This window comes from Heterodontus francisci, chromosome 28, assembly GCF_036365525.1.
Source record: "Heterodontus francisci isolate sHetFra1 chromosome 28, sHetFra1.hap1, whole genome shotgun sequence".
NCBI classification, from domain to species: domain Eukaryota; kingdom Metazoa; phylum Chordata; class Chondrichthyes; order Heterodontiformes; family Heterodontidae; genus Heterodontus; species Heterodontus francisci.
Genome location: NC_090398.1, coordinates 25,559,461 through 25,586,855, shown reverse-complemented (window position 1 = coordinate 25,586,855; position 27,395 = coordinate 25,559,461). Strand labels below are relative to the sequence as shown.

The 27,395-nt window shown below is 44.4% G+C and overlaps 1 protein-coding gene across 3 annotated transcripts in view; it reads right to left on the bottom strand.

Moving 5' to 3' along the window:
* The window catches only part of LOC137385148 (NACHT, LRR and PYD domains-containing protein 12-like), a 55,697-nt gene that overhangs the window by 14,976 nt on the left and 13,326 nt on the right, over positions 1–27,395 (bottom strand). For 2 of the 3 annotated variants that reach the window (XM_068060084.1, XM_068060083.1), the window contains exon 1: positions 14,411–14,596. The gene's annotated coding sequence lies outside the window, so the exon portion shown is untranslated. Of the gene's footprint in view, positions 1–14,410; positions 14,597–27,395 lie in introns of those variants that run through there. The other variant, XM_068060082.1, reaches the window with a different exon arrangement.

Sequence of the window (27,395 nt, the reverse complement as noted above, 5' to 3'; positions counted from 1 at the left end):
AGCATTTATTTCACATCCCGAATTGCCCTCGAGTATGTGGTGGTGAGCCGTCTTCATAAACTGCTGCAGTCCATGTCGTGCAGGGATACCCACAGTGCTGTGAGGCAGGGTGTTCCAGGATGTTGACCCAGTGACAGTGAAGGAATGGCGATAGAATTTCAAGTCATATTGGTGTGTGGAGGGACACTTGCAGATCGTGGTGTCATCATGCATCTGCTGCCCTAGGCCTTGTAGGTGGAAGAGGTAATGGGTCTGGAAGGTACTGTCAAAGGAGCCTTTGCAAGTTGCTGCACTGCATCTTGCAGATGGTACACACTGCTACTATTGTGTGCCAGTGGTGGAGGGAGTGAATGCTTAAGGTGGTGGATGGGGTGCTGATGAATCAGGCTGCTTTGTCCTGTATGGTGTTGAGCTTCTTGGGTGTTGTTGGGAGCTTCACTCAGCTGAGAATAACATCTGTCATAGGGCAAATGTTTGAAGCTATTGTTAAAAAAGTTACAGCAGGGCATTTCAAAAAATTCAACGTAATCAGGCAGAGTCAACATGGTTTTGTGAAAGGGAAATCATGTTTAACCAATTTATTGGAGTTCTTTGAAGAAGTAACATGTGTTGTGGATAAAGGGGAACCGGTGGATATACTGTACTTAGATTTCCAGAAGGCATTTAATAAGGTGTTACATCAAAGGTTATTGTGGAAAATAAAAGTTCACGGTGTGGAGGGTGGGGGGGGGGGGGGGGGGAGGGGTGCAGGGGGTAACATATTGGCATGGATAGAAGATTGGCTTGCTAACAGGAAACAGAGAGTAGGCAGAAATTGGTCATTTTCTGGTTGGCAAGATGTAATGAGTGCTATGCCGCAGGGATTGGTGCTGGGGCCTCAACTTTTTGCAATTTATATAAATGACTTGGCTGAATGGACCGAAGGTACGGTTATCAAATTTGCTGTTGACATAAAGATAGGTAGGAAAATAAGTTGTGAAGAGAACATAAGGAGGCTACAAAGGGGTATAGATCGGTTACGTGACTGGCTAAAGTTCTGACAAATGGAGTATAATGTGGAAAAATGTGAAATTGCCATTTTGACAGGAAGAATAAAAAAAGAAGCATATTATCTAGATGGTGAGAGATTGCAGAGCTCTGCGGTGCAGTGGGATCTGGGTGTCCTAGTGCATAATCACTAAAGGGTAGTATGAGGGAAAACACGTAATTAGGAAAGCTAATAGAATGTTATCATTTATTGTGAGGCGAATTGAATACATAAGTTGGGAGGTTATGCTTCAGTTATACAGAGCATTGTTGAGACCACATCTGGAGTACTGTGTACAGTATTGGTCTCCTTATTTAAGGAAGGATGGAAATGCATTGGAAGCAGTTCAGAGAAGGTTTACGAGACTAATACCTGGAATGAGCGGGTTGTCTTATGAGAAAAGGGTGAACAGACTAGGCTGGAGTTTAGAAGAATAAAGGGCGACTTGATTGAAACATATAAGATTCTAAGGGGTCTTGACAGGGTGGATGTAGGAAGGATGTTTCCTCTTGTGGAAGAATCTCAAACTAATGGTCACTGTTTAGAAATAAGAGGTCGCCCATTTAAGACAGAGATGAGGAGAGGGTTGTGAAATTTTGGAACTCTCTTCCTCAAAAGGCGGTGGAAGCAGTGTCTTTGAACATTTTTAAGACAGAGGTAGATAGATTCTTGATAAGCAAGGGAGTGAAAGGTTATCGGGGGTAGACGGGAATGTGGAGTTCAGGTTACAATCAGATCAGCAATGATCTTTTTGAATGGCAGGGCAGGTTCGAAGGGCCAAGTGACCTACTCCTGCTCTTATTTCATATGTTTGTATGTTTATCCCGGTGGGGGATGCAGCAATGGTAATGCCATTTAATGCCAAGGGGAGATGGTTAGTTTCTCTCTTCCTGGAGATGCTCTTTGCCTGGCACTTGTGTGGCATGAATGTTACTTGCCACTAGAGCATGGCTACCCAACCCAAACCAGACAGGACCCGATGACGTGTCGGGGTCGGGTCGGGTTGCTCTTCCGGGTCTGGCATTTGGGCTCGGGTCGGGTCGCACCGGGTCGGACACACTCTAACACTGTCACAGCCTTGCGTAACAATTGTTTGTGAAACACTAGAAACCGCAGATCTTTTGAAGTGTGCTTCCTACTCTGCTTGGTATTTCAACTTACTGTGTACTAATCAATAAACGGTTTGTGCATACATTGTAGTAGAACTCAGTCCCAGGCTCATAATTATCCGGTTAGCCCTTTCTTACCCTTTCCTGATTCTAGGGGTGTTGAAAGTCTTTGCCATTTTAATCTGAATGAAATATTTACAATGTAATCAGTTGCTGCACTGTTATGTAATAAGATGTTTTTAATGAGTTCTATTTTTCATTGATACAAATGTAACTTTTTGTGTTTTGGTTTATCTCTTGGTTTTCCTCCGTGCTTTGAATACTTGGTGACAAAAGCAGTTTAACAGCTTCAATCTGCATGAATAGGAACTTGGCCCTTTTCTTTAATTGCACAGTTTTCAAATGAATTGACTGCGTCCCGTTAGGGGTTGGAAAGACTTCTCGTGCCTGCCTCAAAACATATTGTATTGAATAAAGAAAGTAAATGAGGCTTGTGAAGTAAATTAAGAGAGTTAAAGGGGAAAGACAACGAATTAGGCTTTGAATTTGGAATATATTTAATTAATTGTCAGACCTGATAAATCGCTGTTTTTAGTTTAATGTGGCCTCAGTGTTTATGGATAATTAATGAAATTAAGATGCATTTTTCATATACAAATCTGGGCATTGGTACTTAACAGTTGATATATAATTTTGAACATATTTTAATTTCTTAATTCATTAGATGCCGCTAAATACGAAGCAGTCTTAAATCAGTTAATTTTATTTTTGCAAAACCTGACCTACTGGATTAAAATATTAAATCAAGGAGAGACATTTCAAAGATTACTGAACTAATAATCCAGAGGCCTGGACTCGATCCAGTGACAGGCAGGACGTCAAGGCGGGAAACACTCCGCACTAGTCTGCAGTGAGTGATTCCATCGAAGGTAGAGCACAACCTCTTTAATATAGGAATGTATCTTTTAGAATAATTAATCTCTCAGGACATTCCCCGTCTCTGTATCTCAGCTGCTCACTGGATAAACTTGCAGCAACTATTTCAACCTGTAAAGCAGGAGTCTAGGTAATGTATAATGATATTTTCTGAGCCTTCGGGTAATGCTATGTTTATTTTAAGCAATACAGATACTGGTACAGTGTGGGACAACCTGTCTGGACACAACTCCATGGGTTTCTGTTTAACTAGTGACCAAACAATCACTAACTTCTATGGTAACAATCTTCGGCTCACCTCCTCCAGCACGTGGCTCCATTCTTAATGTACTTTTTAAACAACCTTTCAAGTCCAGTTACAGATTTTGTTGCTTATCTGCACAAGGTTTTTGGAGCAATATGTTGTGGAACCAACCAGAGAGCAAGCTATTCTAGATTTGTTGTTGTGTAATGAGGTGGGATTAATTAATGATCTCATTGTTATGGATCCTCCACGGAAAAGTGATCATAGCATGCTAGAATTTCAAATTCAGTTTGAGGGCGAGAAGCTGGAGTCTCACACGAGCGTTCTGGAGTTAAACAAAGGTAAGTATATAGGCATGAGGACAGATTTGGCCCTAGTGGACTGGGCAGGAAGACTACAAGGTAGGACAGTTGACGAGCAGTGGCAGATGTTTAAGGAGATATTCAATTTATCCCAAGTAAAATATATTCCAGAGAGGAAGTAAGATTCTAAGAGGGGGAAAAACATCCATGGCTAAGCAAGAAAGTTAAGGATAACATAAAGACAAAAACTAAGGCATACCATATTGCAAAGACCAATGGCAGGCTGGAAGATTGGGAAATTTTTAAAGATCAACAAAGGGTTCCTAAAAATGTAATTAAAAAGAGCAAAGGTAAATTATGAAAGAAAACTAGCGCAAAATATAAAAACGGAAAGCAAAAGCTTCTATAATCATATAAAAGGAAAGAGAGTAGCTAAAGTGAATGTTGGTCCTTTGGAGGATGAGACTGGGGAGTTAATAGAAGGGAACACAGAAATGGCAGAGACACTAAATCAATATTTTGCTTCAGTTTTCACGGTGGATGACACTAGTACCATCCCAATGGCACCAGGTAATGCAGAGGTTATGGAAAGGGAGGAACTTAGAACAATCATCATCACTAGGGAAAAAGTACTGAGCAAACTATTGGGATTGAAGGCAGACAAGTCCCCAGGGCCTGATGGCCTACATCGTAGGGTCTTAAAGGAAGTGGCAATGGAGATCGTGGATCCATTGGTTATAATATTCCAAAATTCTCTGGATACGGGAAAGGTTCCAGTGGATTGGAAAAAAGCTAATGTAACGCCTTTATTCAAAAAGGGAGGGAGGCAGAAAGTAGGAAACTATAGACCAGTTAAACATCTTTCGTTGGGAAATTGTTAGAATCCATTATGAAGGAAGTAATAACAGGATATTTAGAAAGTCAAAACGCAATCCATCAGAGTCAGCATGGTTTTATGAAGGGTAAATCGTGTTTGACGAATTTGCTAGAGTTCTTCAAAGCTGTAACAAGCAAAGTGGATAATGGGGATCCTGTAGATGTAGTTTATCTGGACTTCCAGAAGGCATTTGATAAGGTGCCGCACAAAAGGTTAATGCACAAGCTAAGTTCACATGGGGTTAGGGGCAATTTATTAGCTTGGATAGAGGATTGGCTAACCCACAGAAAACAGAAGTCAGGATAAATGGGTCTTTTTCTGGTTGGCAAGATGCAACTAGTGGGGTGCCACAGGGTTCGGTCCTTAGGCCCCAACTATTTACAATCTATATAAATGACTTGGATGCAGGGAGAGAAGGTACTATAGCCAAAGTTGCAGATGACACTAAAATAGGTGGGTCAGTAAGTTGCAATAAAGAAATAAGAAATCTACAAATGGATCAAGATAGATTAGATAAATGGGCCAAAGTTTGGCAGATGGATTTTAACGTGGATAAGTGTGAGGTTATCCATTTTGGTCAGAAGAATAGAAAGGCAAATTATTATCTAAATGGAGAGAAACTTCAACGTGCTTTGGTGCAGAGGGATCTGGGTGCCCTCATGCATGAATCACAGAAAACTAGTTTGCAGGTACAGCAGGCGATAAGGAAGGCAAATGGAACTTTAGCATTTATTGCTAAAGGAATAGAGTATAAAAGTAGCAAAGTGTTGCTCCAACGGTACAAGGCATTGGTGAGACCGCACCTGGAGTATTGCGTACAGTTTTGGTCCCCTTACTTGAGAAAGGATGTAGTTGCATTGGAGGCAGTTCAGAGGAGGTTCACTAGATTGATTCCAGAGATGGGGATTTGTCATATGAAGAGAGATTGAGCAGTTTAAACCTTTACTCTCTGGAGTTTAGAAGAATGAGAGGAGATCTAATTGAGGTATTTAGGATGATTAAGGGGATTGACAAAGCAGACGTAGAGAGGATGTTTCCTCTGGTGGGGCAATCTAGAACGAGAGGTCATAGTTTTAGGATAAGGGGTAACAGATTTAGAACAGAGATGAGGAGAAATTACTTCTCCCAATGGGTCGTGAGTCTGTGGAATTCACTATCCCAGAGTGCGGTGGATGCTGGGGCATTGGATAAATTTAAGGAGGAGATAGACAGATTTTTAATTAGTAAAGGGTTGAAGGGTTATGGAGAACGGGCAGGAAAGTGGAGTTGAGGCCGAGATCAGATCAGCCATGATCGTATTGAATGGCAGAGCAGGCTCAAGGGGCTGAATTGCCTACTCCTGCTCCTAGTTCTTATGTTCTTAAAAAGTGTAAAACGGAAGCTAGGTTAACTGAACATTCCGGTGGTCGGGTCGGGTCCATCGCGGGAAAGAATGAAAGGATTCAGGCCGGGTCGGGCTCGAGTCGGATGTGGTTCTGTCGGGTTCGGGTCGGGTTTCAACTAGATAATGAACTCAGCGTGACTAAGGGAAAGAGTAGGCAGGGGTTAATGGAAGAAGTGTAGTAGGTAAGGCAGATGAACTTCGGGCTTGGATTAGTACCTGGGAGTATGATGTTATTGCTATTACTGAGACTCGGTTAAGGGAAGGGCATGATTGGCAACTAAATATCCCAGGATACCGATGCTTCAGGCGCGATAGAGAGGGAGGTAAAAGGGGTGGAGGAGTTGCATTACTGGTCAAAGAGGATATCACAGCTGTGCTGAAGGAAGGCACTATGGAGGACTCGAGCTGTGAGGCAATATGGGCAGAACTCAGAAATAGGAAGGGTGCGGTAACAATGTTGGGGCTGTACTACAGGCCTCCCAACAGCGAGCGTGAGATAGAGGTACAAATATGTAAACAGATTATGGAAAGATGTAGGAGCAACAGGGTTGTGGTGATAGGAGATTTTAATTTTCCCAACATTGACTGGGATTCACTTAGTGTTAGAGGTCTAGATGGGGCAGTATTTGTCAGGAGCATCCAGGAGGGTTTTCTAGAGCAGTATGTAAATAGTCCAACTCGGGAAGGGGCCATACTGGACCTGGTGTTGGGGAATGAGCCCGGCCAGGTGGTTGAAGTTTCAGTAGGGGACTACTTTGGGAATAGTGATCACAATTCCGTAAGTTTTAGAATACTCATGGACAAAGACGCGAGTGGTCCTAAAGGAAGAGTGCAAAATTGGGGGAAGGCCAACTATACCAAAATTCGGCAGGAGCTGGGGAATGTAGATTGGGAGCAGCTGTTTGAAGGTAAATCCACATTTGATATGTGGGAGGCTTTTAAAGAAAGGTTGATTAGCGTGCAGGAGAGACATGTTCCTGTGAAAATGAGGGATAGAAATGGCAAGATTAGGGAACCATGGATGACAGGTGAAATTGTGAGACTAGCTAAGAGGAAAAAGGAAGCATACATAAGGTGTAGGCGGCTGAAGAAAGACGAAGCTTTGGAAGAATATCGGGAATGTAGGACCAATCTGAAACGAGGAATTAAGAGGGCTAAAAGGGGTCATGAAATATCTTTAGCAAACAGGGTTAAGGAAAATCCCAAAGCCTTTTATTCATATATAAGGAGCAAGAGGGTAACCAGAGAAAGGATTGGCCCACTCAAGGACAAAGGAGGAAAGTTATGCGTGGAGTCAGAGAAAATGGGTGAGATTCTAAACGAGTACTTTGCATCGGTATTCACCGAGGAGAGGGACATGACGGATGTTGAGGTTAGGGACAGATGTTTGATTACTCCAGGTCAAGTCGGCATAAGGAGGGAGGAAGTGTTGGGTATTCTAAAAGGCATTAAGGTGGACAAGTCCCCAGGTCCGGATGGGATCTATCCCAGGTTACTGAGCGAAGCGAGAGAGGAAATAGCTGGGGCCTTAACAGATATCTTTGCAGCATCCTTAAACACGGGTGAGGTCCCGGAGGACTGGAGAATTGCTAATGTTGTCCCCTTGTTTAAGAAGGGTAGCAGGGATAATCCAGGTAATTATCGACCGGTGAGCCTGACGTCAGTGGTAGGGAAGCTGCTGGAGAAGATACTGAGGGATAGGATCTATTCCCATTTGGAAGAAAATGGGCTTATCAGTGATAGGCAACATGGTTTTGTGCAGGGAAGGTCATGTCTTACCAACTTAATAGAATTCTTTGAGGAAGTGACAAAGTTGATTGATGAGGGAAGGGCTGTAGATGTCATATACATGGACTTCAGTAAGGCATTTGATAAGGTTCCCCATGGTAGGCTGATGGAGAAAGTGAAGTCGCATGGGGTCCAGGGTGTACTTGCTAGATGGATAAAGAATTGGCTGGGCAACAGGAGACAGAGAGTAGCAGTGGAAGGGAGTTTCTCAAAATGCAGACGTGTGACCAGTGGTGTTCCACAGGGATCCGTGCTGGGACCACTGTTGTTCGTGATATACATAAATGATTTGGAGGAAAGTATAGGTGGTCTGATTAGCAAGTTTGCAGACGACACTAAGATTGGTGGAGTAGCAGATAGTGAAGGGGACCGTCAGAGAATACAGCAGAATATAGATAGATTGGAGAGTTGGGCAGAGAAATGGCAGATTGAGTTCAATCCGGGCAAATGCGAGGTGATGCATTTTGGAAGATCCAATTCAAGAGTGAACTATACAGTATATGAAAAAGTCCTGGGGAAAATTGATGTACAGAGAGATTTGGGTGTTCAGGTCCATTGTTCCCTGAAGGTGGCAACGCAGGTAAATAGAGTGGTCTAGAAGGCATACGGCATGCTTTCCTTCATTGGACGGGGTATTGAGTACAAGAGTCGGCAGGTCATGTTACAGTTGTATAGGACTTTGGTTCGGCCACATTTGGAATACTGCGTGCAGTTCTGGTCGCCACATTACCAAAAGGATGTGGATGCTTTGGAGAGGGTGCAGAGGAGGTTCACCAGGATGTTGCCTGGTATGGAGGGCGCTAGCTATGAAGAGAGGTTGAGTAGATTAGGATTATTTTCATTAGAAAGGCGGAGGTTGAGGGGGGACCTGATTGAGGTGTACAAAATCATGAGAGGTATAGACAGGGTGGATAGCAAGAAGCTTTTTCCCAGAATGGGGGATTCAATTACTAGGGGTCACGAGTTCAAAGTGAGAGGGGAAAAGTTTCGGGGGGATATGCGTGGAAAGTTCTTTACGCAGAGGGTGGTGGGTGCCTGGAACGCGTTGCCAGCGGAGGTGATAGATGCGAACACGATAGCGTCTTTTAAGATGTATCTAGACAGATACATGAATGGGCAGGAAGCAAAGAGATACAGACCCTCAGAAAATAGGCGACATGTTTAGGTGGAGGATCTGGATCGGCGTAGGCTTGGAGGGCCGAAGGGCCTGTTCCTGTGCTGTAATTTTCTTTGTTCTTTCTTTGTTCTTGGTTCATTTGCAGACCCGAGCAGGCCTTTACTTTCTACTTACCAGCGCAAGCCTGAATGATGTCCAGGTCTTTCTGCAGTGGAGAGAGATGCGACTGCTTACAGAACACCTGCGCAGGTTAAACCATGATCGCCCACAGTGCAACTCGAGGCTCACAATACTGAGCTGTTAACTCTGTTTCACTCTCTATAGACGCTGCCAGACCTATTGAGTCTTTCCAACATTTTCTGATTATTATTTTGTTTAAATAATCACTATCAGAGCAGCCAGGCTCAAACACAGTCTGGCTTCCTTGAACACCCTGGATTTCCTGCACACACGCACTGTTCCTCCCTGCTGGTAATCCAGGCATTTCAAGTGACATAAACAAAAAGAGAAAATGTTGGAAATTCTCAGCAGGTCAGACAACATCTGTGGAGAGAACAGCAGTGTTAGTGTTCCAGGTCAATGACCTTCCATCAGAATCCAATTCACAGGAAATATTAATGAACTAAATCTCACAAAATCTTGGTAAAAGATGTAGGTGTTAAGGAGTGTCCACGGGCAGGAGAGGTAGAGGGGAGGAAAGCTTTAGGGAGGTAATTCCAAGGTTTAGGACCTAGGCAGCTGAAGACACTGCCCCAATGGTGAAAATCTGGAATCTAACATAATTTGAGGAGTGCAGGCATCTCAGAGGATTGTCGGGCTGGAGGAGATTACAGAGATAGAGAGAGATGAGACCACGGAGGGATCTGAATGATAAAGATAAATTTTAAATTAGAGCTTTGCTGGACAGGGAGCCACTGTCGGTCAGTGAGCATAGGGTTGATTGGTGAACGGGACATGCTGTGCATTAAAATACAGACAGCAGAGGTTTGGATGAGCTGAAGATTATGGAGGGTCAAACTGGGATTCTGGCCAGGAGACCACTGAAATACTTGAGTCGAGAGGGAACAACGATAAGGATGAATGTTTCAGCAGCAGATGTGCGAAAGCAGGAGCAGAGGTCGCCGATGTTAAGGAAGTGAAAATAATCTGTCATGGTGATGCAGAGGATGTGTGCTCAGAAACTCAATTCAGGGTCAAAGTGGATATTGAGGTAGGAAACAGTTCGACCCGGCCTCAGAAGTTGTCGGGGAGAGGGATGTTGCCAGTGACCAGAGAACAGAATTTACATCATGGCCGAAGACAATGGTTTAGGTTTCCGCAATATTTATTTAATTCAAGTAAATTTATGCTCATTAAATACTGGATGTCAGACAAGCCATGTGAAAAATCTGTGACTGGAGTAAGAAGAGAAACCTTTGATGGTGAGTGAAGATGATTATCTGGCTACTATTGTTCCAAGAGCATTGGAACCAGGAGAGGATCATCCCACCAAGTTAGACAACAGAGGAGAGGCATTGTAGGAAGATGGTGTAGTTAACCATGTCAAAATCTGCAAACTGGTCATGAAGGAACTTCAAACAAACACAGTCACAGAGGATATCATTTGTAACTTTAATAAGGGACTGCATCAGTGTTGTGGTTTGGGCAGAAACCTGATTGGCAGTCACTCAAACATGGCACTCCTGGAAAGATGGGCATGCATTGTGGATGTGACAACACGTTCATGAGTTTGACAGGAAAGAGAGTTTGGAGATAGGATGGTAGTTTGCAATGACAGAGGGATCAAGGGTGTTTCGGTTGAGGAGAGGGTAATGACAACAGAAACAGAGGAGGACAGTTCCTGAAGAGAGGAAGCCATTAACAATATCAACTAACATGGGGACTAGGAAGGGAAGGGGGTGGTAATTTCAATATAATGGTGGAAGTACTTAAGTAATTACAGAAGTAGTTGCAGGCACGTAGACCCATCTGAATCCCAGATGGAAAATATGAGGGGAAAACTGTATAAAAAGTGATGTGTCCATTTCTCTACAGTAAAGCACAATGATTGTTCTCAGCTTATTGCTGGTCTGGTCACTATCCTGATTCCAGCCCCAGAGTCACCGGGTAAGTCAGTGTTGTGGGTTCTGCAGGTAATGAACACATCCTGGGTAAAGATCAGTTGCACAATGCAGTCATAAACACAACCTTCAGCCTGATCAGGTCAACCCTTCCCCGCCCTATTCTCTGGCACAGGGCTGAATCTGAATCGCACATCATCTCATTCAGATTGGATTACCCTGATCCTTTAACCAGTTATTAAAATTACTTGCATAGACAATGACTAAACTGCCCCCAAACTGTCCCGAAGACCGCACAATGAAACCAGGTTCTGTAGCTGGAATCAAATCTTTATCCTGAATTCGGTTTCATTGTTTAGCATAAACCCTCTATTATCAAACTATAAACGGGCAGAGATAGCAAGGGACAAAGACTGTGGTTAGTTTATTGGGATCACACTTCATAGAAAAGGGCAAAGTGAACCATCTGATTTAACACGGTATTTATTTGGAATTACCTTTCCTTTAGATCATGAGCTGTTTCTTGGAGCCGATTCTAACTTACCAATAATGCGATATGGAATCCCAGCTCTATTAATCTCAGTATCAGGCTTTTTACAATGTTCCCCTGATCTGGATTCCCATGGAGTACTTCAATCCCCTTCTCCATCATTACAGTTAGTTTATAAAGCCGGTCAGTTATTAGCAAGAGAGCAATGATCATAAAATCAGAGAGACAATCTCCAGTCAATAAGTAATAGTCTCGGCCCTGATCAGGATGTTCACACCCACGATTATCAGGTTCCAGGTTTCCATTACTGGAAATTAATCGGCAAATGTGTGTGGTAAACGAACAAATCCTTTGTATCATTGGCTAGCTAACTTTTCTTGGTGGTATTTCAAATTTACCTTTCATTTCATTTAAATAAAGATTTGGCAGTAGATTCAATTAATTGTGGGACTGAAAAACTGAAATGTTCATGAATTTCAGAATTATAATTTGCATTTAGTATTGCTGAAAATAGAGACATGTTGTCGAAGCCTTGCATCTTGCACTCATCAGGACAACAGGTTCAAAATCCTGGAACTCCCTTCCTAACAGCACTGTGGATGTACCTACCCCACATGGACTGCAGTGGTTCAAGAAGGCAGCTCACCACCACCTTCTCAAGGGCAATTAGGGATGGGTAATAAATGCTGGCCTGGCCAGTGATGCCTACAACCCATGAATGAATAAAAAAAATTCTAAAGAATACCAATGCAAGGGAAAGAAGCAACATTACACTGTATGGCAAGACAGTGCTGATTGATTGGTAGTGGCGTTGCCGCGGAGAATGCAACAGTTTATGGTGACTGACAGTTAACTGATAAGCTTTGATTGAAATTTAAACCAGGTAGCTTGACTCTGATTGGTCAATGCATTCCCCTGATGGATGAACCAGCGAATGGCTGTCGCTTATTTTGTTTAGCTGAAACAGGATCAATGTGTGTATGTGTTCTTTCTGTCTGCAAAGAATAGGCCCCTGTGCATTGATATGCGTTTTCATCCAGTGCATGCAAATGTCCCACACTGCAAGCACGACTTACAATCTTAATTTCGTTGTCATAGAGTTTCACAGCACAGAACCAGGCCCTTTGGCCCAACGAGCCTATGCCGACCATCAAGCACCTGTCCTAGCTAATCCCATTTCCCCGCACTTGGCCCGTAGCCTTGTATGTTCTGGCGTTTCAAGTGCTCATCTAAATATTTCTTGAATGTCGTAAGTGTTCCTGCCTCTACCACTCCTTCAGGCAGTGTTCCAGATTCCAATCACCCTCTGGGTGAAAAAAATCCTCAACTCCCCTCTAAACCTCCTGCCCCTTACCTTAAATCTATGCCCCCTGGTATGTCAGCATAAGTCTTAGCACACTTCCCTACAATACTGGGCGAGCAGTTGGCTAATATTCCTCTTCAATATTACTTTATTTTTTGCTTACACATCTTTTTTTACTTATCACTCGACTCCTCCGTTTGGATCTATCTTCTCTGTCCTCCCCGCCCTGTACAACATGGTTCTAATAATATTGCCTCCGTGTGATTATTTGAGCAGCGCCATATTTAGTCCTGGCAGCTGCCTTAAGTCGCTGTCTGACGTTTTAGTGGCACATGCTGCATTTGCGCATGTGCCACAACAGCGCCCCCTAGTGGTAGTGTTGTCAACAAACACAGTCCACCATGAAACCTGCTGCTGTTCATAATCTTTCCCACATAAGCTGTCGTCTTACTGCCCAGTTCTTCAATTCCTTCAAGCCAAGGAACTAACCCTGATTCTGTGGATCCATGAACATGATTATCCTGAAATAAAGGGGCAACAACACGTGTGTTTAAAAGAGAAGTGCAAACTGCCAAGTTGGTAATGCTTGTGTGGAGTTTGCAAGTTCTCCCTGTGTCTGCGTGGGTTTCCTCCGGGTGCTGCGGTTTCCTCCCACATGCCAAAGACTTGCAGGTTGATAGGTAAATTGGCCATTATAAATTGCCCCTAGTATAGGTAGGTGGTAGGGAAATATAGGGACAGGTGGGGATGTGGTAGGAATATGGAATTAGTGTAGGATTAGTATAAATGGGTGGTTGCTGGTCGGCACAGACTCGGTGGGCCGAAGGGCCTGTTTCAGTGCTGTATCTCTAAACTAAGTAATCCTCTTTTAACTCCTTGAGAGATTGCTACCCTCACTGACTCACTGTCCCGCCAATTCAGTTCACTGTACTTGGTATTAAGATGATGCTGAAATGGTGGAACACAGTGAATACTCTGGGTTGTGATTACATTCCACCAGTAGCAGCTGAAGAGCTGAGCACCATAATAAGCTGTCCGAGCAAAGCAATTCCAAAGCAACTGACACTGGCATATTGGACAATATAAAACATTAACCGGCTGTATCTTATCCACAAAGTCAAAACTTATCACCCAATCAGCCACCTCACAATGATCAGCAAAGTGATAGATGGACTCATCAATAGTGCCTTTAAATGTCAGCATTGACCCAACAATAACCTAACCAGGGTGTTCAGTTCGTATTGCACCTGAAATCTTCAGACTCGGACTTATTCACAAACGCAAGAGTTAAATTCCAGAGAAATGGTGATTTCAACTCCCCTTAAGAAGGCAGTATTTGACTCACTTTGGTACTGAAGAACCCGAACATCCTGAACTCTAAATGGATTAAAGAGTGCCCCCACCCGCAATCCTGTAACCACCCGCATCTCCACTCCCCAAACTCAGGGCTGGAAACTTTGAATTTCGGTGATAGTTAGGGGTTATGTTGAAGAATCCTGGACTCTAACTTTATCGCCATTACCATTTCATACAGTAGAAATACATTTAAACGTTATTTACAACAATACAATGTTAGCTGGCGAGATTATATTTGGAAGTTTTTTATTAAACAGTGCTGCTTCCAGTAAGTTAATTTCTGAATAAAACAATTCTTTCCAACTCGATCCATTGTGGATATTACAACTAATCAATAACTTTGAACAACTATGCAGAGAAAAGGTGACGAGTACATAAAAAGTCTATAATTGTGTTCAGTAAACTCAGGGTCCTTACCTTGTGCTGTGTCTCCTGATTGCAGTTCCAGTGTGTCTGGTGGGTTAGAGTTGGGTGTTCTGCACACACCCTAGTTAAAGATTAATTCCACATTCCAGTCAGAAAGATGACCTTCAGACTTTTCATTACAATACAACACGCCCTGTTCTTTGGAGCAAGGAAAATCTGAATGCCACACGGTCTCATTCAAATTCGAACTGAATCATTGATCTTTTATCCAATGTCATGGATTCTGTGTATGGTAACAATGACTAAATTCCACCGCATCTGTGAGTGTGGTGGGAGAAGATTTGATCAAGGTTTTCACAAGGGAATTAGATTGTTATCTGAACAGGAAGAATGTGCAGGGTTACAGGGAGATGACACGGGGGTAGTATTAGGTGAATTGTTCATTCAGAGAGCTGGTGGAGACATGATGGGCCGAATGGCCTCCTTCAGCGCTGTAATGATTCTATGGTTCAGAAGACCCCACAGAAAAAGGGTGTTTCCGATTTCATTGTTCACCACAAAGCCTGCTTTTTATCGGACTGTAAAAAGACACAGATAGCAAGGAATAAAGATCACGATTCTTAGAATCAAACACCAGAATAAAACGCACAGCCAACCAATCATTGTAATTTATTTAACAATAGATGAATGATTATAAAATTCAGCAGACAGTCTTCAGTTTATTGATCAGCCTTGATCAGGATGTTCACACCCATGTGTATTATACTCCAAGTCTCACTGGAACTGAATCAGCAAATGTGTGTCATAAATAAGTGAAACAACTGTAACATGAATAATTTCCTATTATTGGTGTGACTGTAAATTTATACTTTAATTTCATTTTTTAAAATTCTGACAGATGATTCAATTCATTGAGTTTCAAGGAATTTGAAAATTAATTTCTTACTTAAAATTATATTTCTCCTGACTCCCCCATGTCTAATTCCCTTTCCTCTGTCTCTGTGTTACTCCTTCCAGGTTTGTCTACCTATTATGGTCCTAACTTCTGAAGTTTTCATTCCTCCCTCACCTCTTACAGTCCTAATTCTCCCATAAAACCATAGAACCAGAGAAAAGTTAAGACACAGAGAAAGGCCATTCAGCCCATCGTGTCTGCACTGGCTGAAAAGAAATCTAGTTTCCCAAATCTAATCCCACCTTCCAGCACCTGCTCCGTAGTCTTGCTGGTTGCAGCACTTCAGGTGCAGGTCCTGGTACCTTTTAAATTAGTTGGGAGTTTCTGCCTCCACCACTGATCAGGGCAGTGAATACCCACCACCCTCTGGGTGAAAAGGTTTATCCTCAAGTCACCTCTAATCCTTCTACCAATCATCTTAAATCTGTGCCCCCTGGTAATTGACCTCTCCACTAAGAGAAGCAGGTCCTTCGTGATAACTCTGTCTAGGCCCCTCATAATTTTGTACACTTCAATTAAGTCATCCCTCAGCCTCCTCTGTTCTGAGGAAAACAACCCTACCCTATCCAATCTTTCCTGTTAGCTGCAACTTTCAAGCCCTGGCAACATTCTTGTAAATATCCTCTGTATTCTCTCTTGAACAATTATGTCCTTTCTGTAATGTAGTGACCAGAACTGTACACAATACTCCAACTGTGGCCTTACCAATGTTTTATACAGTTCCAGCATTACATCCCTGCTTTTGTATTCTATACCTCGGCCAATAAAGGAAAGCATTTCATATGCCTTCTTCACCAATCTATCTCCCTGTCCTTCCACCTTCAGGGGCCTGCAGACATGCACTCCAAGGTCTCTCACTTCTTCTACCCCTCACGATATCCTGTGTATTTTCTTGCTTTGTTTGTCTTCCCCAAATGCATTACCCCACACTTCTCCAGATTGAATTCCATTTGCCACCTTTCCGCCCACTCAACCAAACCATTGATATAATTCTGGAGTCTACGGCTATCCTCTTCACTATCAACTACACGACCAATTTTTGTGTCACCTGTGAATTTCCCAATCATGCCTCCCACATATAAGTCCAAATCATTAATATATACCAGAAACAGCAAGGGGCCAACACTGAGCCTTGTGGAACGCCACTGGAAACTGCCTTCCATTCCAAAAACATCCATCGACCATTACCCTTTGTGTCCTGTCACTGAGCCAATTTCGGAAACGATTCTCAGTGTCACATTGTAATGGTTGACCTGGATAAAGTTCCACATGCCTGTTCACTGCCTTTGTGCCAAGTTCCACTGGCTCCCAGTCCACCAGTAAATTGGTTTGAAGATTTTTGCCTGCTTATTACAAACCCTTCTTGCCTGATTCCCTCCCTCTTTCATTAATCCCTTCCAGCCATACATCACTGTACATACTCTCCGTTCTTCCGGATGTTCCCGTGGAACAAAATTATTCCTCATTCACCACAATCTCTGCTCCAAACTCAGCAAATATTAGTCAAGAAACTATAGCCGGGACATCTGGAGCTCTTAGGAACATCGGGACAACAGTAGAGTCATAGAATCATCGATTTATCCAGCACAGAAACAGGCCCTTCGGCCCATCATAACCGTGCAACCATCAAGCCTATCTATTCTAATCCCATTTTCCAGCACTTGGCCCATAGCGTTATATGCCATGACATTTCAAGTGCTCATCTAAATACTTCTTAAATGTTGTGAGGGTTCCTGCCTCTACCACCTCTTCAGGCAATGTGTTCCACATTCCAACCACCCTCTGGGTGAATTTTCTTCCCTCAAATCCCCTCTAAACCTCCTGCCCCTTACCTTAAATCTACATTCCCTGGTTGTTGACCTCTCCGGTAAGGGAAAAAGTTTCTTCCTATTTACCCTATCAATGCCCCTCATAATTTCGTATACCTCCATAAGGTCCCCCCTCAGCCTTCTATGCTCTAAGGAAAATAACCCTAGTCTATCCAGTCTCTCTTCATATTTGAAATGCTCCAGCCCAGGCAACATCCTGGTGAATCTCCTCTGTACACTCTCCAGTGCAATCACATCCTTAATATAATGTGGTGACCAGAACTGTACACAGTACTCCAGCTGTGGCCTAACTTGCGTTTTATACAGCTCCATCATAACCTCCCTGCTCTTATATTCTATGCCTTGGCTAATAATGACAAGTATCCCATATGCCTTCCTAACCACCTTATTTACCTGTGCTGCTGCCTTCAGTGATCTATGGACACGTACACCAAGGTCCTTCTGACCTCTGTACTTCCTAGGGTTCTACCATCCATTGTATATTCCCTTGCCTTGTTAGTCCTCCCAAAATGCATCACCTCACACTTATCAGGATTAAATTCCATTTGCCACTGCTCTGTCCATCTTACCAGCCCATCTATATCATCCTGTATTCTAAAGCTTTCCTCCTCACTATTTACGACACCACCAATTTTCATATCATCTGCAAACTTACTGATCATACCTCCTATATTCATGTCTAAATCATTAATGTACACTACAAACAGCAAGGGCCCCAGCACTTCTTCTTTCTTCTTTTCTTTCTTTCTTTCTTTTGGGCCTCCTTATCTCGAGAGACAATGGATACGTGCCTGGAGGTGGTCAGTGGTTTGTGAAGCAGCGCCTGGAGTGGCTATAAAGGCCAATTCTGGAGTGACAGGCTCTTCCACAGGTGCTGCAGAGAAATTTGTTTGTTGGGGCTGTCTGCAAACTTACTGATCATACCTCCTATATTCATGTCTAAATCATTAATGTACACAACAAACAGCAAGGGTCCCAGCACTGATCCCTATGATACACCACTGGTCACAGGTTTCCAACTGCAAAAACAACCCTCAACCATCACCCTCTGCCTCCTGCCACTAAGCCAATTTTGGATCCAATTTTCCAAATTGCCCTGGATCCCATGGGCAATCTCCCATGTGGGACCTTATCAAAAGCCTTATTGAAGTCCATATAGACATCAACTGCTTTACCCTCATCTAAACACCTAGTCACTACCTTGAAAAATTCATTCCAGTTAGTTAGACATGATCTCCCCCTGGCAAAGCCATGCTGACTATCCCTGATTAATCCCTGCCTCTCCAAGTGGAGATTAATCCTGTCTCTCAGAATTTTTTCCAATAGTGTCCCTACCACGGATGTTAGACTCACTAGCCTGTAATTACCTGGTGTATCCCTGCTACCCTTCTTGAATAATGGTCCCACATTTGCAGTCCTCCAGTCCTCTGGCACGTCTCCTGTGGCCAGAGAGGATTTGAAAATTTGTATCCGAGCCCCTGCAATCTCCTCTCTTTCCACACATAGCAGCCTTGGATACATTTCATCTGGGCCTGGGGATTTATCCAATTTTAAGCCCGCTAAAACCTCTAATACTCCTCCCTTCCGATGCTAATTTGTTCAGGTATATCACAATCCCCCTCACTGATCTCTACACCTACAGTAGGTCATTCAGGCCCTAGAGCCCTTTCTGCCATTCAACGTGATCATGGCTGATCACTCTATATAACTGCCTTTGCCCAATAACCACAGAATTGTTACAGCACAGCAGGAGACCATTCCACCAATAATGTTTGCACTGGCTCTCCGAGTGAACAATTCATTTAGTGCCATTCCCCCACCTTCTCCCCATAACCCTGTATATTCCTCCTTTTCAGATAACTATATAATTCCCTATTGAATGTCTTGATTGAACCTGCCTCCACCGCACTCTCTGGCAGTGCATTTCAGATCATAACCACTCGCTGCATGAAAAAATTTTCCCTCGTGTTACCATTGTTTATTTTTGCCACCTACCTGATGTCTGTGCCCTCTCATTCTTGATTCTTTCAGGAGTGGGAACAGTTTTTCCCCATCTACTCTGTCCAGAAGACTCATAATTCTGAATATTTCTATCAAATCTCCTTTCGGCCTTCTGTTCTCCAAAGAAAACAGTCCCACCTTCCCAATCTCTCTTTGTAGGAAGAAAGTAAAGCTGGTAGCAGGAGGCAGAAAAGTAGCAAGTGACATTAGAAGGCAGGAAAAACAAAGGTAAGCATCAACTTGGCTTAAAATGCAGAATAATGTCAAGAAGCACACAGCATTTGCAACAAGGTAGAGAATTTAAAGGCGCAAATAGAGGTATAATTGCCATAACGGAAACGTGGCTACAGGGTGACCAAGACTGGGAACTGAATATTCAGGGATATTCAACATGTAAGAAGAAAAGGCAAAAAGAACACGGAGGTGGTATTACACTGAAAATAAGGGATGGATTCAGTACATTAGTAAGGGAGGATCTCAGATCAGAAGAACAAAATGTGGGATCTGTTTGGGTGGAGCTAAGAAACAGCAAGAGGCAACAGACATTGATAGGAGTTGATTATAGGCCACCAAACAGTAGTGGTAGTGTGGGGCATGATATTAATCAGGAGATTAAATAAGCATGTGGCATCGTAATATAGTAATCATGGGTGACTTCAATCTGCATATGAAACATAATGAGCACTACTGCTGTGGAGGAAGAGTTTCTGGAGTGTATTAAGGATAGTTTGCTAGAGCAGTATGTTGAGGAACCGACAAGAGGACAGGCTATTTTAGATCTGGTTTTATGTAATGAGACAAGGATAATTGATCTTGTTTTAAAAGAAACTTTAGGGATGAAGACCATAATATGATAGAATTTTACATTATGTTTGAAAGTTATGTAGTTTAATACGAAGACAGGGTGTTAAATTTGAACAGAGGAAATTATGAAAGTACGAGGGCAAATTGACTGAGGTGGATTGGGAAAATACATTAAAAGGTATGACAGTACATGGGCAATGGATAGTCTTTAAAGAAATATTGCATAATTTAATGCAACTATGAATTCCTTCAAGGTATAAAAACACAAAAATAAATGCAGTCAGTGGTGGATACGGAAGTAAGTTAAGGATTGAATAAGATTAAAAGAAAAGGCCGCACCTGAAGTACTGTGTGCATGTTTGGTCCCCTTACCTGAGGAAGGATATTACTGCCATAGAGGGAGTGCAACGAAGGTTCACCAGACTTGTTCCCAGGATGGCGGACTGTCCTATGAAGAAAGATTGGAGAAACTGGGCCTGTATTCTCTAGAGGTTCGAAGAATGAAAGGTAATCTCATTGAAACCTACAAAATACTTAAAGGGATAGACAGGGTAGATGCAGCTCAGATATTTCCCCAAGTTAAGGAGTCTTGAACCAGGGGACATATTTTAAAATAAGGGGGAAGCCACTTAGGACAGAGATGAGGAGAAATTTCTTTACTCAGAGGGTTGTGAATCTTTGGAATTCTCTACCCCAGAGAGATGTAAATGCTCCGTCGTTGAGAATGTTTAAAGCAGAGATTGACAGATTCCTAAATAACAATGATGTAAAGGGATAGGCGCTGCTTCACAAACCACTGACCACCTCCAGGCGCGTATCCATTGTCTCTCGAGATAAGGAGGCCCAAAAGAAAGAAAGGGATAGGAGGATAGTGTGGGAAAAGGGATTGAGGTGGAAGAGCAGTCATGATCGTACTGAAAGGCGGGGCAGGCTTGATGGGCTAAATGGCCTACTGCTACTCCTATGTTCCTATGTAAATGAAGTTCTTCATCCCTGAAAACATTCTTGTGAATCTTTTCTGCACTTTCTCCAATGTATTCACATCTTTCCTTATATATTGCGCCCAGAACCTGATGCAATAAACCATCTGAGGCCAAACTAGTGTATTATGACAAGTTCGATATAACCTCTTTGCTCTTCTACTCCATGCCCCTATTAATAGAGGCCAGCATTCTGTATGTTTTAACTGCTCTCAACCTGTCCTGCCACCTTTAATGACATATGCAAATATACAACCATGTCCCTCTCTTTCTGCACCCCCTTTAGAGTCCTTCCCTTTACTTTATATTGTCTTACCATTTTCTTCCTACCAAAATTAGTCACTTCACTTTTCTCCATGTTGAACTTCATCTGCCATGTGTGTGGCCATTCCACCAGCTTTTCCATGCCGTTTTGAAGTTCTACACTATCCTCCTCACATTTCACAATGCTTCCAAGTTTTGTTTCAGCTGCAATTTTGAAATTGTGCCTGTTCACCAAGATCCAAGTCATTAATATATCAGGAATAGCAAGGGTCCCAACATTGACCCCTGGGGAGCTGGACTACAAACCTTCATCCAGACAAAAAACATTCATTAACCACAACTCTTTGTTTCCTGTCCCTCAGCCAATTTCCTATCCATGTTGCTACTGTACCTTTTATTCCATGAGCTACAAGTTTGCTCACAAGTCTGCTGTTTGGCACGATATCAAACGCCCTTTGAAAGTCCATGTGTACCACATCAACAGCATTGCCCTCAACAACCCTCTCCGTTACATCCTCAAAATACCCCTGCAGGTTAGTTAAATATGAATTTCCCTGAAGAAATCCATGCTGCCTTTCCTTAAGTAACTCACAGTTGTCGATATGATAACAGATTTTGTGCTGAATTACGTATAAAAAGGTTTTCCCACCACCGATGTTAAAATAACAGGTCTGTAGTTGCTGGGCTTATCTTTACACTTTTTTTGAACAAGGGTGTAACATTTGCAATTCTCGAGTCCTCTGGCACCAAGCCTGAGTCAAAGGAAGATTGGAAAATTATGGCCAGGGCCTCTACGATTTCCAACCACATTTTCCTCAGTATTCTTGGATGCATCTCAACTGGTCCTGGTGCCTTATTGAGTTTATGTACAGACAACCTATCTAATAGTTTCTCTTTATCAATGTAAAAAACCTCTACTGCCTGACATACCTCTTCTTTCAACATTGGCTGGGTTGCATTTTCTTCCTTGGTAAAGAGAGATGCAAAGAGTTCACTTAAAATATCAGCTATGCCCTCAACCTCTATGTTTAAATCCCTTTTCTGATCTCAATGAGTCCATCCTCTCCGGGTTACACACCGTCTGATCACACTGGGTCCATCCTCCCGGGTTACACACTGTCTGATCACACTGGGTCCATCCTCCCCGGGTTACACACTGTCTGATCTCACTGGGTCCATCCTCCCAGGTTACACACTGTCACATCACACTGGGTCCATCCTCCCCGGGTTACACACTGTCTGATCACACTGGGTCCATCCTCCCGGGTTACACACTGTCTGATCTCACTGGGTCCATCCTCCCCGGGTTACACACTGTCTGATCTCACTGGGTCCATCCTCCCCGGGTTACACACTGTCTGATCTCACTGGGTCCATCCTCCCCGGGTTACACACTGTCACATCACACTGGGTCCATCCTCCCCGGGTTACACACTGTCTGATCTCACTGGGTCCATCCTCCCAGGTTACACACTGTCTGATCACACTGGGTCCATCCTCCCGGGTTACACACTGTCTGATCTCACTGGGTCCATCCTCCCCGGGTTACACACTGTCTGATCTCACTGGGTCCATCCTCCCAGGGTTACACACTGTCTGATCTCACTGGGTCCATCCTCCCGGGTTACACACGGTCTGATCAAACTGGGTCCATCCTCCCCGGTTTACACACTGTCTGATCTCACAGGGTTCATCCTCCCTGGGTTACTCACTGTCTGATCTCACTTGGTCCATCCTCCCTGGGTTACACACTGTCTGATCTCACTGGGTCCATCCTCCCTGGGTTACACACTGTCTGATCTTACTGGGTCCATCCTCCCCGGGTTACACACTGTCTGATCTCACTGGGTCCATCCTCCCCGGGTTACACACTGTCTGATCACACTGGGTCCATCCTCCCCGGGTTACACACTGTCTGATCTCACTGGGTCCATCCTCTCCGGGTTACTCACCGTCTGACCTCACTGGGTCCATCCTCCCTGGGTTACACACTGTCTGATCTCACTGGGTCCATCCTCCCCGGGTTAGTCACTGTCTGATCACACTGGGTCCATCCTCCCTGGGTTACACACTGTCTGATCTTACTGGGTCCATCCTCCCCAGGTTACACACTATCTGATCTCACTGGGTCCATCCTCCCTGGGTTACACACTATCTGATCTCACTGGGTCCATCCTCCCCGGGTTACACACTGTCTGATCTCACTGGGTGCATCCTCACCGGGTTACACACTGTCTGATCTCACTGGGTTCATCCTCCCTGGGTTACTCACTGTCTGATCTCACTGGGTCAATCCTCCCCGGGTTACTCACCGTCTGATCTCACTGGGTTCATCCTCCCTGGGTTCCTCACTGTCTGATCTCACTGGGTCCATCCTCCCCGGGTTACTCACCGTCTGATATCACTGGGTCCATCCTCCTCGGGTTAGTCACTGTCTGATCTCACTGGGTCCATCCTCCCTGGGTTACACACTGTCTGATCTCACTGGGTCCATTCTCCCAGGGTCACACACTGTCTGATCTCACTGGGTCCATTCTCCCAGGGTTACTCACTGTCTGATCTCACTGGATCCATCCTTCCCGGGTTACACTCTGTATGATCTCACTGGGTCCATTCTCCCAGGGTTACACACTGTCTGATCTCACTGGGTCCATCCTCCCCGGGTTGCACACTGCCTGATCACACTGGGTCCATCCTCCCTGGGTTACACACTGCCTGATCACACTGGGTCCATCCTCCCCGGGTTACTCACTGTCTGATCACACTGGGTCCATCCTCCCCAGGTTACACACTCTCTGATCTCACCGGGTCCATCCTCCCCGGGTTACACACTGTCTGATCACACTGGGTCCATCCACTCCGGGTTACACACTGTCTGATCTCACTGGGTCCATACTCCCTTGGTTACACACTGTCTGATCACACTGGGTCCATCCACTCCGGGTTACTCACTGTCTGATCTCACTGGGTCCATCCACTCCGGGTTACACACTGTCTGATCTCACTGGGTCCATACTCCCTTGGTTACACACTGTCTGATCACACTGGGTCCATCCACTCCGGGTTACTCACTGTCTGATCTCACTGGGTCCATCCACTCCGGGTTACACACTGTCTGATCTCACTGGGTTCATCCTCCCTGGGTTCCTCACTGTCTGATCTCACTGGGTCCATCCTCCCCGGGTTACTCACCGTCTGATATCACTGGGTCCATCCTCCTCGGGTTAGTCACTGTCTGATCTCACTGGGTCCATCCTCCCCGGGTTACACACTGTCTGATCACACTGGGTCCATCCACTCCGGGTTACTCACTGTCTGATCTCACTGGGTCCATCCTCCTCGGGTTAGTCACTGTCTGATCTCACTGGGTCCATCCTCCCCGGGTTACACACTGTCTGATCACACTGGGTCCATCCACTCCGGGTTACACACTGTCTGATCTCACTGGGTCCATACTCCCTTGGTTACACTCTGTCTGATCTCACTGGGTTCATACTCCCTGGGTTACACACTGTCTGATCTCACTGGGTCCATACTCCCTGGGTTACACACTGTCTGATCTCACTGGGTCCATCCTCCCCGGGTTAGTCACTGTCTGATCTCACTGGGTCCATCCTCCCCGGGTTACACACTGTCTGATCTCACTGGATCCATCCTCCCTGGTTTACACACTGTCTAACCTCACTGGGTCCATCCTCCTCGGGTTAGTCACTGTCTGATCTCACTGGGTCCATCCTCCCTGGGTTACACACTGTCTGATCTCACTGGGTCCATTCTCCCAGGGTCACACACTGTCTGATCTCACTGAGTCCATTCTCCCAGGGTTACTCACTGTCTGATCTCACTGGATCCATCCTTCCCGGGTTACACTCTGTATGATCTCACTGGGTCCATTCTCCCAGGGTTACACACTGTCTGATCTCACTGGGTCCATCCTCCCCGGGTTGCACACTGCCTGATCACACTGGGTCCATCCTCCCTGGGTTACACACTGCCTGATCACACTGGGTCCATCCTCCCCGGGTTACTCACTGTCTGATCACACTGGGTCCATCCTCCCCAGGTTACACACTCTCTGATCTCACCGGGTCCATCCTCCCCGGGTTACTCACTGTCTGATCTCACTGGGTCCATCCACTCCGGGTTACACACTGTCTGATCTCACTGGGTCCATACTCCCTTGGTTACACTCTGTCTGATCTCACTGGGTTCATACTCCCTGGGTTACACACTGTCTGATCTCACTGGGTCCATACTCCCTGGGTTACACACTGTCTGATCTCACTGGGTCCATCCTCCCCGGGTTAGTCACTGTCTGATCTCAGTGGGTCCATCCTCCCCGGGTTACACACTGTCTGATCTCACTGGATCCATCCTCCCTGGTTTACACACTGTCTAACCTCACTGGGTCCATCCTCCCTGGGTTACACACTGTCTGATCTCACTGGGTCCATCCTCCCCAGGTTATTCACTGTCTGATCTCACTGGATCCATCCTCCCCCCATTACGTCAATGACCTTTCCTCATTTCTATTGCATCCGTCTCTCTCAACACCAAATTCACTTTCCGAGTTCCGAAGAAGGGTCACTGACCCGAAACGTTAACTCTGCTTCTCTTTCCACAGATGCTGCCAGACCTGCTGAGTGAATCCAGCATTTCTTGTTTTTGTACCAAATTCACTTTGTTCATTGTACTTTGTTCATTTCGAACTGTTACTCTAATCTCGTCCCTTTCATTTGCTTTTGAACTATTATTGAAAATTAATTATTGTGTGACTACCTTTTCCACCTGAATCTTTCCCTCCATTTACTAGTTTAAAGTCCTTGTTACTGCCTTGGTTACAGGTGAGGTTTCAGCTGGAGTATTCTGTACAATTCTGGGCACCACATTTCAGGAAGTCCTTGGAGGGGGTACAGAGGAGATTTACCAGGATGATACCAGGGATGAGGGATTGAAGTTACATGGTGAGATTGGAGAAGCTGGAATTGTTCTCTTTAGAGCAGGGAAGCAGACTGAATAGAGATATTAAACATTGAGAGATTGTGTTTGAGTGAGTCTGGAGAATCTGTTTCCTCTGGCAAGTGTCAGCAACCAGAGATCACAGTTTTAAAATAATTGGTAAATGAAGAGAGGGAATGGAACAAAAAGGGTTGTTAAAATCTCGAATGTATGGCATGAAATATTGGTGGAAGCAGATTCCAAAGGAATTTTTAAATGTCTGTGTCAGTGGATGTGGGGTTGGGAGAGTGGGTGTGGTTGCAGGGGCTGGGCCAGTGGGTGTGGGGCTGGGTCAGTGGGTGCGAGTCAATGGGACGGGGAAAGAACAACATGTGAACTGTACAGGCTCGATGTGAAGGCAAGGCCTAGTGTGCAGATGCTCACTGCAAAGAAAAGATTAACTTCAGGAAGTTAGATGAACACATGAGGGAAAGGAATTAGAAGGTTATGCTGATCGGGTTTGATGAAAAGGGGTGGGAGGAAGATCGTGTGCAGCATAAACAAGGAGCAGTTGGATCGAATGATCTGTTTCTGTGCTGTTTGTTCTGTGTGAAAAGGGAAGTGACAATGACAGATTTTCTGCAGCAGTTTTGTACAGAGATTATTGGAAACTTTGCTGTAATTCTGTAGTTTCCAACAAGCAAACTTCTCCATTGGAACCGAGATTCTAGTCTCCCTGCCAGAGCACGTGGAATATTCTGTAAAGTGACCTGAGTTTAACTGTTTCTATAACATTAAACCATTAATGAGACTTGTGTTGTTTCAGAGGAGTGGGTTTGATCAGAGACTCGCCCAGTTTCAGCCATTGGTGAACAGTTAGACATGTGCATCTCCAGACTCACTTTCCTCCCATCATTTTGTCACCTCCCGAATCTCTGTCCATCTCTCTCACAACTCCATGTTTAAATCTCTCCAATCAGGTTTCCACTCCCGCCACAGCTCTGTACTGACAGTAATCACGGACACAAATAACACCTTCTCTGACTGTGACTGTGTTAAATTATCCCTCTTCATTCTTCTCGACCTCTGCAGTCAGTGACTCCATTGATCACAACATCCTCCTTTAACACCTCTCCTCCATTGTCCAGCTCAGAGGGACTGTCTTCACTTGGGTTGACTTTTACCCATCCAATGACAGCCAGAGAATCTTGTTCATTGGCCTCTCCTCTCAATCCTGCACTGTGACCTCTGGAGACTCCCATGGA